The following is a 16,852-nucleotide window of genomic DNA, read 5'->3' on the forward strand; positions in this document are numbered from 1 at the left end:
ATGATTGTTTAAATATAAACAAAGCAGTGAATCTAAGTATGGCAAAGTCGAATTTTTTTAAAAATAAAATAATAGATATAAATATTGTAATGCCTATTACCTACGAACGTATCTACCTGAAAACCTTATGGGTTAATTAAGTGAAAAACCTACTTGAGGTATAGTCAGCAGCGATAGTTGCTAAGCGGGCGAGGTGTTCAATTCAAAATTATCTTGACGCGAATTTATTGTTAAGAGAATAAGAGCGCGTCAAAGTAATTTTGAACACCTCACCCGCTTAGCAACTATTGCTGTTGACTGTACCTAAGTTTGTTTTTGCGAACAAATGTACCTACTAAATATTTAATACATTCTTTAATTTAGTTTGCTTACTGAGTACTTAAATGTTAAGTAATCACAATCATTTTATTTTACATCGTAAATGGAAAATAATGGTTTCGACTAAAGCTAGAATTATTTTATCATTTGAAATTGCCATCAATATGCAAATTCAAGAATCCAATTTAGACAGTCGAAATTGCATTAGAAACAATAACACACATATACATAGCTATTCTCTAATATTGTAGGTATGTTTATTTGCTTCAAATATGGCTGTAGGGAAATCAAGATGGTAAACTTGAACTGGCCACTGTGGACCTTTGGGATTAATAAACTGATGTGAATTCGAACGTAGTTTGGGATATTTAGCATCAAAATTTAGAGGCTTTTCATTGGGGGCGTTGTGTTGGGACCACTGATTGGTTTGCACATAAAATAAAATAAATAAAAAATAATAATAAAAAATTACAAAAAAAAGAATTAAAGAAAAAAACAAATCCAAAATAACTGAATTTTATTACTTTAAAAAAAAAAGGGAACCGCCTTCAAAAAATCAACCCACTGAAAAGCACAAAATAATTTTTATATACCCCACCCCTGTCCTTGTCCAGTCCCTATCCCGTCGTTAAGCATTCAGCCAAAAAGTAGTTAATACCTAATAATAAGAAAATTTATAACCAGCCGGGTAATTACTTAGTTTTTAAAGTCGGTGCCAACCCAAAATTTAAATTTTAGAGTCTCACTAACTTAGTTCTTGCACTACTAACTACTCGTTTTTTATTCTGTTTGGCAGCAAAGAATATTTTTGTTGGTTTGGCACCGCCTTCAAAAACTAAGTAATTACCCGGATGGTTATAAATTTTCTTATTATTAGGTATTAACTACTTTTTGGCAGAATGCTTAACGACGGGATAGGGACTGGACAAGGACAGGGGTGGGGTATATAAAAATTATTTTGTGCTTTTCAGTGGGTTGATTTTTTGAAGGCGGTTCCCTTTTTTTTTTAAAGTAATAAAATTCAGTTATTTTGGATTTGTTTTTTTCTTTAATTCTTTTTTTTGTAATTTTTTATTATTATTTTTTATTTATTTTATTTTATTTTATTTTTTACTTTTTAGTGATAGGTGAATCATTTATTTTAGGTTTTGGGCTAAAATACTAGTTTGTTAGGCTCTCCATTTAGTTTTAGTGTAATTAGTATTAAGTTATTTTGTTTTGGTTTTCTTTTTGTTTATTTTTATTTTTTTATTCTTTTTATATTTATTTAATTTTGTTTTTTATTTTTTAGTGATTTTATTTTTTAGTACTTCATTTATGTTTTGGGTTTTGGGCTAAAATACTAATTTGGTAGGATCTCCATTTAGTTTTGGGCTAGTAAGTAACTATACCTACCTACTAATGTTGCTGAACTGATGGCCTAACTCGATGATAATCGCGACGAAACATAATATGACGTTTCGGTGCTAAACGATTTGTATTAATATTGCTCCCACTCCCACTTCCAGTCCCAGTCCCACTCCCATTCCCAGTCCGAGTCCGAATCCGACTCCCACTCCCACTATTTTATATCTAAATCGGTTTCAGCAACTTAAATTTGATGGTAGGTATACCGATAGCATCGCCACCTACCGGGTCCAATTGGTTTTTCAAACCATCCATGTAAAGTACACTAAAACTTTCTCCAGAATGTAACAAACACTTTTCTGAAAACCGCATCAAAATCGGTTCAGTCAAACACGAGATAATCACGAACAAACATACATACATACAAACATACGGGTCAAACTGAGAACCTTTTTTTGAAGGCGATTAGAAAAAAGTGGAACTCTGCAATATCACGACGACTAGTCGGCTAACCAAAACAAAGTGTTCACACACACAGCCAGGGTTCAGCATCAGCTCTATCTTGGGTACTGCTCTCCCAAGTGCTCTTCAAGATGTGACGGATGACTAAAATAGCGTGGGCCTATGTTGCACCAAACCTGAGTTCCACTAGGTACAGCCAGGGTTCAGCATCAGCTCTATCTTGGGTACTGCTCTCCCAAGTGCTCATCAAGATGTGACAGATGACCAAAATAGCGTGGGCCTATGTTGCACCAAACCTGAGTTCCACTAGGTACAGCCAGGGTTCAGCATCAGCTCTATCGTGGGTACTGCTCTCCCAAGTGCTCATCAAGATGTGACAGATGACCAAAATAGCGTGGGCCTATGTTGCACCAAACCTGAGTTCCACTCGGTACAGCCAGGGTTCAGCATCAGCTCTATGTTGGATACTGCTCTCCCAAGTGCTCATCAAGATGTGACAGATGACCAAAATAGCGTGGGCCTATGTTGCACCAAACCTGAGTTCCACTAGGTACAGCCAGGGTTCAGCATCAGCTCTATCTTGGGTACTGCTCTCCCAAGTGCTCGTCAAGACAAGTGGGATGACCAAAACAGAGTGCGCCTATGTTGCACCAAACCTGAGTTCCATTAGGTACAGCCAGGGTTCAGCATCAGCTCTATCTTGGGTACTGCTCTCCCAAGTGCTCATCAAGATGTGACAGATGACCAAAATAGCGTGGACCTATGTTGCACCAAACCTGAGTTCCACTAGGTACATCCAAGGTTCAGCATCAGCTCTATCTTGGGTACTGCTCTCCCAAGTGCTCATCAAGGCGTGTCGGATGACCAAAACAGCGTGTGCCTATGATGCACCAAACCTGAGTTCCACTAGGTACAGCCAGGGTTCAGCATCAGCTCAGATCTATGTATACTAAAACCTACTCCAGAATGTAACAAACACTTTTCTGAAAACCGCATCAAAATCGGTTCTGCCAAACGCGAGATAATCGCGAACAAATATACATACATACATACATACATACATACATACATACATACATACATACGGGTCAAACTGAGAACCTCCTTTTTTTTTGAAGGCGGTTAAAAATGCCAAATTATGAAAGCGTTTTTTAACTGAAATCAAAATACTTAGGCAGGACGTGAAGTTAAAAAAGAAAAGAAATGTATTCAAACCATTAGATAAAAAAAAATGTAGCATATAAATATAATGCTTAGGTAATCATTCGTCCCAATATTATGTACGTTTTTTGTCATAGGTTAGATTTGCTTGACTGTAACTACAAATGTCCACTACCTCGAGCTAAAAATCGTTGTCAGGGTAATAATTTTCCTTATAAATGTGTCTTTAAAATAAAAGTAAACATTTTTTGCCAAATATTCGGCGACCGAATGTTCGGCGCTTCGACAACAAGTCGTGACATCCCTAAAGTGTCATTCAATAGAACTTGCTAACTATGTAAACAAATCGCCATACTAAAGTTGACACTGAATGTCAATTTACTAGTAACTTTTGTTAACATAGTTAGCAAGTTCTATTGAATGACACTTTAGTTTAGAATTTTCTGGAGCATAATATACATATCATCATCTTGCATCTAGTTTAATACATCCGCTGTTATATAGCGTTACAAATATTACATTATCTCCGTGTTCTTGTATAAGATGTTCCATTGTTTTGCTTTCTAACGCCTCTCTATATAAGTAGGTAACTACTTTACAAATATTGCTGGCTACTAGTGTTAAACTGACATAAATATAGCTCTGTTATCTTACCTTTAATAAACCACTTTGCTATTTAAATATCAGCTATTAGAACTAATTACGATTATATTGTTGCTAACACACTAGAAAAAATGTATACGATCAATACTAGAAAAATCAATGGACTGGAAAAAATGGCGGTAAGCATCACTTAGATTATTCCATTAAAAAAAACTCGTTCATTTATCATGGATTATACTCACTGGTTATTTCTGTGTTTGAAAGTTGTATAAAAACTGTTATGTTAATGGTAGAAAAAATAAGCAATTTAGAGTCCGTGCGGAAAGAGAAGAGTCGTGAAATGTATGGCATCCAATACATTCTACGACTCTTCTCTTTCCGCACAGACTCTATTTACTGCAGACAATTGTGTACCTACTCAATGATATGAAATGTTGTTCAGTAGGGTATACCTTTTAAAAATCATATGCATATTTTTCGAACAAAAAAATATTTTTGAGCAAAAGAAATACATATAGGTATACCTAGTATATAACTATGATAGGTTACCTAATGTCGTAAATACAAAAGTGGAAATGCAAAATAATTTAATAAAATCAATAATTCTAACTTCCATTTCAATCCTTTTTCAGGTATAGGTACCTAGTCAATAAACACAAAAGTACCTACGTATATAAATGAAATAAGTAAATAATGCATTATTGATTAACCCATAAACGCAAGCAAACTTACTGAATAATGTACGGACAAAGTTGCAACTTGCAACCGTGGAGGTATCACAATATTCAATGTTAACTATTCTAATTAAATACTCGCATATATTTTTCTCCAGTAAAGGAACTGTTAATTATAATTGTATATAATATACTTATACTTCGCATTCAACTAAGACAAGTTTTTCTACAGCGAAAACTACATGGTGTAATTCAAAGGCGGATAGCGGATTTATTGTTTAAAAACTAGGTACATGATTTTTAGGGTTCCGTAGCCAAATGGCAAAAAACGGAACCCTTATAGATTCGTCATGTCTGTCTGTCTGTCTGTCTGTCCGTCTGTCTGTCCGTCCGTATGTCACAGCCACTTTTCTCCGAAACTATAAGAACTATACTGTTGAAACTTGGTAAGTAGATGTATTCTGTGAACCGCATTAAGATTTTCACACAAAAATAGAAAAAAAAACAATAAATTTTTGGGGTTTTTTTTCATCAAACCCATACGTGTGGGGTATCTATGGATAGGTCTTCAAAAATGATATTGAGGTTTCTAATATCATTTTTTTCTAAACTGAATAGTTTGCGCGAGATACACTTCCAAAGTGGTAAAATGTGTGTGTGGCCCCCCCTTCCCCCCCTGTAACTTCTAAAATAAGAGAATGATAAAACTAAAAAAAATATATGATGTAGATTACCATGTAAACTTCCAGCGAAAATTGGTTTGAGCGAGATCTAGTAAGTAGTTTTTTTTTATACATCATAAATCGCCTAAATACGGAACCCTTCATGGGCGAGTCCGACTCGCACTTGGCCGCTTTTTTTTATTTAGTTCTACTTGCCATAGCCAAAATAATACGACAACCACATCCCGTCAACATTGACCAGTCACTATTGAAAACCCTTCACTTAGGTATTAGGTAGATATATTTATATAAGTCTTTATCTTATCTCAGCTAAGCAATAAAAAAAGAGAAATTTTAAATTCCGGCAACGCACTGGTGTTGCGGGTGCCTATAGACGACGGCAATCGCTTACCCAATATCAGGCGATACGTCTGCTCATTTACCTCCTATACCATAAAAAAATATCATGAATGGAGGCTTCCTGATTTTACGTCCACGTTACTTAAACTAACCTACTCAAATGCCTCAAAAATGCTCCAACCGTTTCGTTAAGAAGCTGGCAGCGTTGAAACAAATGTATGATGTTGTTCATACATTTGTTTTTCCTGGTCATATGGCGTATGGCGTACGTCGCTGCTAAAGCTATCGTCGAGCGTCGCTTTGAGCGTATCTTGCCTCCCGAGGCATTAGGCAGGCTCCGCGCGACATCGCCTGCAACTTACGCCCCGCGCCCGCCGCGCACTTTACTGCAGGGATATAAATTTAACGCTTACGTTTCGCCTCGCTCCGCTAGTTTAATTAAGCGTGCCCATTGTCTGCATGTGCGTAAAGACGTCCAATACGGCCTGTTGTTCTTGGACCACTAGATAATGGACTACGGTGGATTAAGGTGACACTTTTGAGGTTACATCTCTATCTAAATTAACGTGTAGTTAACAACAAGGAAGAGACAATCGAGAAAATAACGTTTGTACCTATGATTTAAATTGTATCCTACCTGAATTTAATTTGTTTTTTAGGTATAAAATAGGAAGGCATCCAAACCAACCGCTTACCTATACTTACATAGGTACAGGGATACCTATCAAGATTAAATTAAATCAATTTAAGGGCGAAAAAACCTGTGTAATGTTTATTTATATATCTATTCTTATGTCTTATAACATATGCCAAACAAAATATTCAACTCAAACAAAGTCAAAACTTGACATTGAGTCCGCGCAGCATAAATTCCTGGACAAAATTGCGCAAAACAATTAGTCAATAAAAAAAATTCGGTAACACGGTTAATTTGTACCGGTGCTCCCTACACGGCTGTAGGATTAAATTTTCAAACGGTTGACATCCATATTAATTTTTCCGGAGACAATTCGCTTTCATCATCCGGCCGCCACCGTGTTGCCTTATCGCAAAGTTTATTTATGGACCTGCCTGATGAATATTGTAGGTTTTTGAACCAAAATTCATGTCAAAGTATTACTGCAGTAAAGTTAGGTTGGGTGACCACCACGGGATAAAACTATTAACAAGTACATAGTAGGTATATGAAATATAAAAATGTAGTGCCATCCACCATTTAATCTATTAATAAGTAGCTTACCTAAATGTAAACGAAAGAATTGTACACAAACTTTTTCTAACTCAAGCATTTTCTTTCGTCAATCTTTGACAGTGTACCTACTTACTTACTGTAAGTTCATATACCTATACTTAGACACATGGACAATTGGACACCATCTACGTTATATATTTAACTTACCAAGGTATAATAAATCTGCAGGTTACACTAAAAGCGGAGATCACTTCACAGACGCACGTTTCGTAAAGCAAACTAAAAGTAGTGTACCAAATAGATAGACCTGCAAAGGTGCCAAAAATTTTTAACAGTTGCAACTTTCTCCACAACAATGACGCGTTTTGTCCAACTGTAACAAAACAAACTCTATCTCTTTACACTTTTTGCCACCCGTTACTATAGGGTCTAAAAAACTAACATTGCACTTCAAAAAACTCAGTTACTGCACAGACAAGCTATCCGATCGGTCGGACCATCATGACGCTACTAAAAACGGTATTTCTTTATCCAGAAATCTCTTAACGAGGTTAGTTTAGGCAAACTTTTGTGATGTGATTTTTTTTGTTCGCTTTATTTGGGTCCATGTGAGTCCGTTTGTTATTCCCCTTTAGGAATTCAAAGTGAAGGGTTACCGTTCTCTCTTATTATTGGTGCGCAGGAGCGAGCGTGATGCAACGATTTTGTTAATGTCTTCATATAGTCGAACGAGAACACGTTTGGAAAATAATTTGAATATCAAAATGCAGATGGCTTCTTTCGGAGCCTTGGAGCGCTGAGCTACAAGTTAATTAAGGTTTGCTCATCAATTAAATTATTTTAAATAACAACGTTCATTTTGCAGATTATGTTCTAATATAGATTTATTGTTCAATTCAAAGGTCTGTCGAACTGTGTATATCACACATATAATATCAATGTGTATGGTGAACATCATTTATGTTTGATGTTATAACTGAAAGTAGATATTGATTAGTATTGATTTTATTTACTTCATTGAAAGTACTTTGGTAAAGAACTGATAGGTACCTATAAGATAAAATAACTGCTCAGTTTTACCATTTTAAACAGAACATAACATGCGTAAGTACGTCAGTTCCTGCGGTTCTTTATACTGGTAACAAAACCTACACCAACATTGTCCCTATACATTGGACGGATCATGACTACAATGCATAAATCGTTTTCAGTCAAATGCCATATATCCGAATCTGGGACGATGCATTCGTTCAGCGAGCGGATTCACTGAGCGAAACACCAAAATTTATTGGGTTAGTAGTTGCCGTAGGTCGATAAAACTACCCAAACTACAACAAGGCAGTAACTCTTACAAACTAATCGAAAAAAATACGACTCTGCCCATAAAGTAACAGGGTAAACTTTGCCTTGTCTCGCCGTTTGACGGAAAAGAGCTAGCAATACGCAGTGCAATTTTGTGATATCTTTTTCACTCTTTCAGCTTCGGCGACATACGGACGTTATAGTACCGAATTAGCATATTTATTGCTAGTTACACGACAAAATAAATTTATCTTAGCCCATTGGGTTCGCGCAGAGCCCTGCTTATTCAGTTTCAGGGTTGGTTAGCGAGCGGCTAGAACGGAAGGCTTAGGTACCGTCTGTGAGTTGCAAGTTTGGAGAGCGTTAATTACTCGTTTGCAGTTCACTTGCAGTTTTCGACATATCATCATATTAATTATAATAGAACATGTTATGTACCTACGTAATTAATCTTCCTTCACAATAGGCTAGATGACAAATTTTCATTTTTCATTTCAGGTAATCGATCAGGTTTGTTTTTAGGATCAAATATCTATATGGGGCCCATGGCATTAAAGCAATACAAAAGTCAGAAATTATAGTCAAAGACTGACAGTCGTACTTCAATCGCGAAACGCCCCGAACAAAATGCTATGTGAACGTGACGTCAAGGTCACTGAGAGTCCATCTTGAAGTATGAATAAAACAAGAAAATTGCATTTTTGTCGGTGAAATATTGCGTTTATGTGTAGGTAATATACTTGCTATACAATCTTTTTTTGGATAAAATGTGAGGAATCGAATGGTATCCTTACTTATATCGTTTTGAAAGTTAAAAAAAACTTTAATTTTGAAACTTTCAGGTGCTGTATTTTTGTATTATTTGCATATATTTTTTTATATCTATTATATTGTGATAAATTGCTCATTTGCTATCTATCTTACTAGATTTTGTTATGTAGGTAATTCAACATGTGTCATCATCCCTATTAAGTACCTACTAAAGGAGTTAAGTACCAAATGTATTACCTATAGGTATATTTTCGACACACGTTTAGGTATTAATTGAGTAGACAGTGATTATATACAGTACCTACATTTACAATAAACCATTTGCCATCACATTTAAACACAAATGCTTAGTGGTCTCGTATAACACCCAAGGGAACAGAGACAGAGTCTACAGAGGGGAGTTGTTAGGTGCTATTTGCACCACAGCACACTATTCTCCACCCTGTATATATGTACCTAGATAATTTCCCATTTGACTTAAAAAAAAATTCAACTCTCTTATTTTTTTATTTAACGGAACGTTTATTTGTTAGCCGCTCTCACGCTTGACCGTTTCCGTGCAGACATATTGTTGCCTCCACTCTCTGCTTCAAGATACGCGGGTGTGGCCCTAGCTTTAGAATATCCCGAAGTATCCATTTTATTTGTTTTATGTGCGTTTTCGTCTACGCTTGTTGACAAATTACCTACGGAAATATGAGAATGTTAACAAACATAATGTGTCTACTGTAAGTATTCTATTACTGTAGGTAGGTACTTACATAGTATTACATTTATGTACCCATGGATAATCAATAGAGCTTACTTACTTAGGTATTTCTGGATTTTATGGAAATTTGATTTTATATGCATCATTTACTAACTACATACTTACATATTAATTTCTGCAAAATTACTTAGTAACCAATAAACCACTACTAATACTAATTGAAAATCAATAATTTTATGTAAGTATACAATAGGCATTCAAGTTTTACCACTTTAAAATAACCCCATTATTTTTTATTTCATACGTAGATACCTACTGTAACAAGTAAATACCTACTTACCAATATTAGGTACTGGATACGTTACCAATTTTACAAATAAATATTCCCTTACCTAAAACAAAACAAAACAATCATTAGTATTCAAAACAATACTCAGTAAAAATTAACACATAAATTATAAAATTTACAAAAGGAACAGTTTTAATCCATCAGTATAAATGGGTAGCGCTACCTGCCCTCATATACGAATACGACTCACAAACACATGCACACTTCGTAAACGCCTCTGACGAAACCGGTCTGAACGCCGACGGCATACGAATGTATTTCCTAACAACACATCTTCCGTCTTTCATCGGCGCCAAAACATCACATAAATTTATCTCGCTCGTGCCCTCCGAGGCAACTTCACGGCAGACGAGCGCTAGCCAATCAGCGCGCGCCGAGCCATCGCCATATTGAGCAGAGCGACAGAGCTGCCACCTGGACGAACTAATGCGAAAGTAGCGACGCTATGTTTTCGGTATTGTTTTGCGTGATTTTTCCTTGTATTTAAATGTTTTCCGAATATTAATGGAGTGAAATCTGTGCGTAGGTGTGTGTTTTGGTTGTGGTTATCAAAATTTTGGCGTTTTTACGCGAAATTGGTGATGAAACGGTAATGTTATTGAAAGGACGCCGCTCGAAGGAGCCCAAAGCTAAGTTCGGGTCGTGGGATGCTTTATTCCAGAAAAATTAAACATTTCTGAATATTTTGTTTAGAAATTTACTTTAAAATAAGTGGTATTGAATTAGAAAATATTTAGATTATAGTTTGGTTCAAAAAAATTGTAGATTTTTTTATTGTTGAACATCTTTTGAGGTTATTTTTTATAACAAGTTGTCTGGATTTTTATTAGGTACTAAAAGTATTGGATTTTTTTATAAAACTTAAAAATGTAGTGGTTTGATATTTAGGTTAACATTAGTATCATTACTTAATTATTTATTAATCTATTTGGCTTCTTATCAGAAGAGTACTGTGGGCACCCAGCTATACTGACTGCCTGTCTTTAAAATTTGTATTTTGCCTACCTTGTTAAGTAAAATGTAACGTTTTTAGAAAATCGTTAAATAGTTAGTTTTATAGAATTAGATAAAAGCATTTAAAAGATAAAAAAATACCTATCATTTAGGTACCTATTAAGCCGCCATGTTTGGTTTCAAATTTATCAAAATAAAAGCTTATTTTACATAAATTATGTGCCCAAATAAAGTTATTGTAATACAGAGAAATTATTTAAAGCAATATTTATAGAAATTTATAATTTTTAGAGCATTTTTAAAGATATAAACTGGTTTTGAATGCAAAGTCGCACGGCCGACGGCGCATGCGTGATATCAAATCCGCCTCTTCACAGATTCTTCACGAGATAATAAAAAAATTGAAAAATGCCTGTTTTGTAACGCGATAAGTAATAACAGTAAGCAAATAAATATTATAAATGTTATTATATATAAGTTATTGTGGCAAACATCAATTTTTTTTTCTATTAACATGACACTTAGATTTTTGTTTAAATAAAAATAGGATGAAAACTTGTGTCAACCATCATTATGGTATTAAACATGTTTTTAATCTTAAGAAAGCAAACAAATGTTTGACTGCATTTAAAACCCCCGCATTCACTTGCAGCAATGCAACCGTTTTCTCAGCTAAAAGGAAAACATTCAAGCTGCCATTTCATTCAAAAGTTTTTATTAGCAGCAGCAGCACATTTTATTCAAGACGTCGTGCTGAAATCAAAGGTGCAGATAAAACTTTGAGTGCACTCGACGCGATATTGTAGAACTTAGACTGTTGGACGTAACTGAACTGGGGCTTGGAATCTTAAATAGGACGACGTACATATATTATTGTATTTTTATACTGAGGAATGTTGGTGCGTCTTTTAAGTGGCGTAAAGTAGGTGTATGTAGTTAGTAAAGGTCACACATTTATTTATACCATACTTTATGTGTAGAACATATTATTATAAGACTTGTTCGTGTTGGTTATGTAATTAAGTTGTGCTAGAATAGGAACCACTGAGCATGCAATGTTTCTAAAATTAGTTTTAAATTAAACTCTAATTGTTACTGACTGAGCTTTATCATTTAAACAGTAGGTCCTTACGTAATTTAAATAACAATAAACATTTAAATAAGCCCGCTGAAAGGCATTCGTTAAGCGTTTCCGCGCTAGAACAGTGGAGATGCTAACTATTTATACAGTGCACCGCTTGCATTACACAGATAAAATACGCTGCCAAGTTCTTGGGCAAAAGAAGCGAAACGAAAGGCGAGATTTAGTGGGGAAATTTTGGAAGTAAGCCGGGACTGCGTTTGTGGTGGCTTACATTAATCATGCGATGGAAAAATACCCCCGGCGACTTACGATGGAGTTCCGTTGGACGTCCTTATTTAGGTACTTTTTTTATAATATTTATGTGCTGAATAACCGCTAGTTTTAATAAAAAACGTGTTTCTCACTTCCCGTTTTAAAGTATTCAGAAATTGCTAGTCTATGTGAAGATGTAAAAAAAAGCCCTATATTATTAAATACCTGCTAGTATAAAAATCAATTTAAAACCCGAGCACACGAAATAAAAACACAAACAAAGCTGTAAATCCGTCCAGAAATTAGCTAAGCACATGTTAAACATTCTAATTTGTACAAACGGGCCGGACCTAAGCCTACTTAAACAAATTTACAGCGATCGTTTCTCGCGAAGGTGACCCAAATTACCATGAAAAAAGTTTTAACATCCCTTTATTTCAGAGCAAACAGAGGCTGTTCGGGAATCCCGTGTAATCCGACCACTTATCACGGCTGCAAAATGCAAATTTTCCAGCCGGCACGCAGTATTACGGGCCGGGATACGTCAGGGATATTGTCAAAGTTCGCTACCAAGGGATACACAGGTTAATCTCAGGTCTAAACTTAGGTGGGCCTACTCTATTCGCAATTAACACGAGTAAGTAATATAGTTATAAATATGTACCTATATAATATATTGTATAATATATAAGGAACATATAAAGGTATATAATTATGTATATATATTTATTAATTTACATTTCCAAAGTCCATCCACGGGACTCAGTCTCTCTAAAATTTCATCTAAATCTTTTCAGTGGTTTATGTGTGAAGAAGCCAGACAATGTTCTTTCACATTTAATAATATAAGTCGGGATTTCTATTATGTAGTTAACTATGTTTTTTACTTATGCTAGCAATATTAAAAGTGCATCAAAATATAATTGCTAATTATTCTTAAATAACTGAAAATAAATTGCAAATAAATGATTGAGTATTGAGTATTGAGTAACTATTCTAAGATCTATTTTAAATAAAGTACTTATACTTATCTAAAGTGTATCATATAGGTAGGTCATGCGTGTTTAATTATCTATTTATGTCCTTGATAAAGCCATAAGAGGAAAAACTGAGACTACAAACTATGAGAAAAAACAATCATTCATGACATTCTTGGCATTTAGCTTAAGTAGGTAGTATTAAAGAAATATCTCGTTTTCATGGCGATTCAAATGCGCTATAATAACTAGGGTTCTGCACTTGTGCAAATGACAATATCACCAGTTTCCTTTATTTTTAACTAGCGACGCGCCCCGGCTTCGCACGGGTTAACAAATTATACATAAACCTTCCTCTTGAATCACTCTTATCTATTTAAAAAAAACCGCAACAAAATCCGTTGCGTACCTAGTTTTAAAGATCTAAGCATACATACAGACCGACAGACAGCGGGAAGCGACTTTTTTTTATACTATGTAGTGATACTAATGAAATGTCGCCAGCATCCTTGGTACATTTCAATTCAATTCAAATTCAATTCAAATAATTTATTTCAGAATAAAATTCCATAAAACATACACAACAAAATTAAAATTAACTACAATATAATTTAATAAGTTAGTAACATTAAAAATACTTAAAACTAGGTTAGTATACAAGAAACAAACTACTTACTTACACTATTTAAAATTTATTTCCCCACTGTAGTATGGAAACAATGCCTCAAGAGCCTATTTTATTTAGATTTAATCTTTTTTTTTAATTTAATCTATACTTATTAATTTCTTTTAGTAATACCACTGTATATATCTTATTTGTAAATAAATGATTATAATATGTACTTGTACATAAAAAATAAAAATGTAGTGATAGTCAATTATAATACGTCTAATTAGTATCTAATAAACAGAACATTTTTACGATTAGTTAAATATTCTCCCGACTATATTTGTCACTATTTTAGTTCGAAAAAAAATCTCCGGACCCATTTCCAAGCACTCGGCATGCTCGATACGTTTCCCCTGACGCCAAAGTAAAAAGCTAGCAACAGATTATTCGCGTTCACCGATAATGAACAATACGATAATGAATAAGGTAGCGTGTGCAAACGCTGTTAGCACTTGCGAATTTTCAATTCTCCCTTCACATTATTGATTGTGATCCGAGAAAAACTTGGCACGCCTATACGTCAACACGTGTTCAGCGTGCCCTGGAGTCATTATTTGATAATCGAAGTGTAAAATCGCAGCTTTTCTCATTAGATAAATATTTCTATTGCTTTTCCTTAGATGCCATTAGATTTATGACCTGTAGGGCTAAGAAGGCTGGCTCTTTATCATTATGGCTGTCACGTTCTAACAAATATGTAAGTGCGAAAGTGACGCATGGCATGAGAGGTGATAAAAATACGACCATGATAGCAGGTCTGCTTGTCATCACTTAACGAAACGGGAGCTTACCAACCTTGTCTCCTTTTTTCTAGCTTATATTTACTTCATGGATGTTGGTTTAATATCATTAATTTAATCAAACTTGTGTACTTAATGTTAACTCTAAGTTAATGATTTGTAACGGCCTGCAAAACAGTAATTACTGGACGTTACTTTGACAACAAAGTAGAAGATTCAATATTAATTATTCTTAAAGCTCTTTAAAACATTTTCTAACATTGGGCTCATGTGATAACCCTATTGATGAAGCAGAACAAAAAATAAACTAATTACCTACCTATTCCTGGTCATTGATCTTTCATATGTCTTATAAAATAAGGACAAATTCAACAAATTATCTCAAATCATGTCTATTTTGTTTAATAAACTCACAACAAATGTTTCTATTTACTCTCAATTACTAGGTATTTCACATTCGTGGGTAAGAATGTGATATGGGCACGTATGAGGCACGGTGGTACGGCATTTACCCTATTGCGCTATTTATTCTTCAACCAAAGTTTAAACGTGACCAACCCAACCTTTCACAAGTATTATTATAAAACATATATAGATGACTTCTATCACACACCACAAAATTCAATGATATTAGCAAGTAGCGTTTGACCTGATTTAAAATGATGTGTCAATTTAAATTAATAAACCCGATTACAGCGTTGTATCATGTTTTGTTAAAAGATTTAAATAAGTTATCGCGAGTTCACAAGAAATACTTGACAAGTTGGTGGCTGTTGATAACTCGAAAAGGAATTGAGTATATTTTAAAAGAGCAAATTACATTAAAATTAGAAGCTTGAAAGGTAATCGGTAAATATAGGTACCTAGAAATGTCAAATGCAGGTAGGTAAATGCATCTGTTTATAACGTCATAATTATTTAAACGCTTGTAACATCATGGTATAGATAGAGTTTTACTAGCGACCCGCCCCGGCTTCGCACCGGTTAACAAATTATACATAAACCTACCTCTTGAATCACTCTATCTATAAAAAAACAGCATCAAAATCCGTTGCGTAGTTTTTAAGATCTAAGCATACCTACATACAGACAGACAGACAGACAGCAGGAAGCGACTTTGTTTTACACTATGTAGTGATATCAAGGCTAGCTATCTAAACAGTATCAAAAAGCCCAATTAGTCTTCCCGCTACTTTAATCCGTCATAATTCAGGCAAATCTCGACTGTTTATGCGACTCCAAATCCCGCCGCTTTCACAACCGGGCGTTAATAAGATTATACCGTCAACGTGTTTTCGATTAAATCTGCGGCCTTATTCACATTTAAACCATCAGAATCATACTGAAATTGATTTGATTGTGTACTTTACGTTACTCTAGAGCGCAGTTCCTTTGTGCGAGCGCGACGTACTATTTCATATTGAATTGATACCTAGATTTTACTATTGGCGTTGAATTTTCGTTTCTGAATGCCTTTCGTACGGTCAGATATGACACCTACGGATGAAATACACATACACACATGTGTTACAGAAGAATTCGGTAACTAGTTGGAAAAAAGCCGTTACCTTCAATTTAGGTCATACATAAATCAATAGGTACTTATGTTAGTGTAAAACGAATGTAGAAAGAGCTTTATGGAGCTTGTAATAAATTGTTTGAATAATTTTATTGGATTTTCTTTATGTAAAAATGATTGCTTTAGAACTGGTTCAATATTAGGTGTAAGATGATATTTTGGTTACTGAATAAAGTAAGTTCATAAAAAAATATTCAGAAAATTTCAACATCTTCATTACCTCTCAATATTCCATACACATAGGTATATCTTTCAACAACCCATTACAATAGGTCTATAAATAAGCGTTACTCACTAATTACTCTGAAAACATGTGTGATTGACAGATGGCTATCTCCCGGTGAATAATTAATGAATAATATGATAATTGCATCACTGTTTATTTTAACAAACTGTCATGTGTCTCGTATAAATCACAAGTTATCACAGCAAATTAGATAAATAACTACTAAAACTTTAGAATGCTTTGAGGGCTGCTTCATACTTATAAATAGATTTTAGAAATAACATACCTAATAATGTATTACATATATGTTCTATTCATTTAAACTTTATTGCGTAAAATAATATACACAACAATGTAACTACAAAAATCGGAGTTAGCTAAGGCCAAATGACATTATTTATCAGTCAACCATAGGCCATACAGAGATACGTACAATTGGCGCAGAGAGAAAACATGTTTT

At 34.6% G+C, this 16,852-nt stretch overlaps 1 protein-coding gene and 1 long non-coding RNA gene across 2 annotated transcripts in view; one reads left to right on the top strand and one right to left on the bottom strand.

Moving 5' to 3' along the window:
• The window catches only part of LOC134662040 (homeotic protein ultrabithorax), a 176,718-nt gene that overhangs the window by 77,366 nt on the left and 82,500 nt on the right, over positions 1-16,852 (bottom strand). The window lies entirely within an intron of this gene.
• Positions 11,509-12,831, top strand: LOC134662114 (uncharacterized). The gene is made up of 3 exons (XR_010098019.1): positions 11,509-11,629; positions 12,116-12,287; positions 12,642-12,831. It is a non-coding gene; the product is annotated as an uncharacterized LOC134662114 (long non-coding RNA).

The sequence above is a fragment of the Cydia amplana genome, chromosome 2 (genome assembly GCF_948474715.1).
Source record: "Cydia amplana chromosome 2, ilCydAmpl1.1, whole genome shotgun sequence".
Lineage (NCBI taxonomy): Eukaryota > Metazoa > Arthropoda > Insecta > Lepidoptera > Tortricidae > Cydia > Cydia amplana.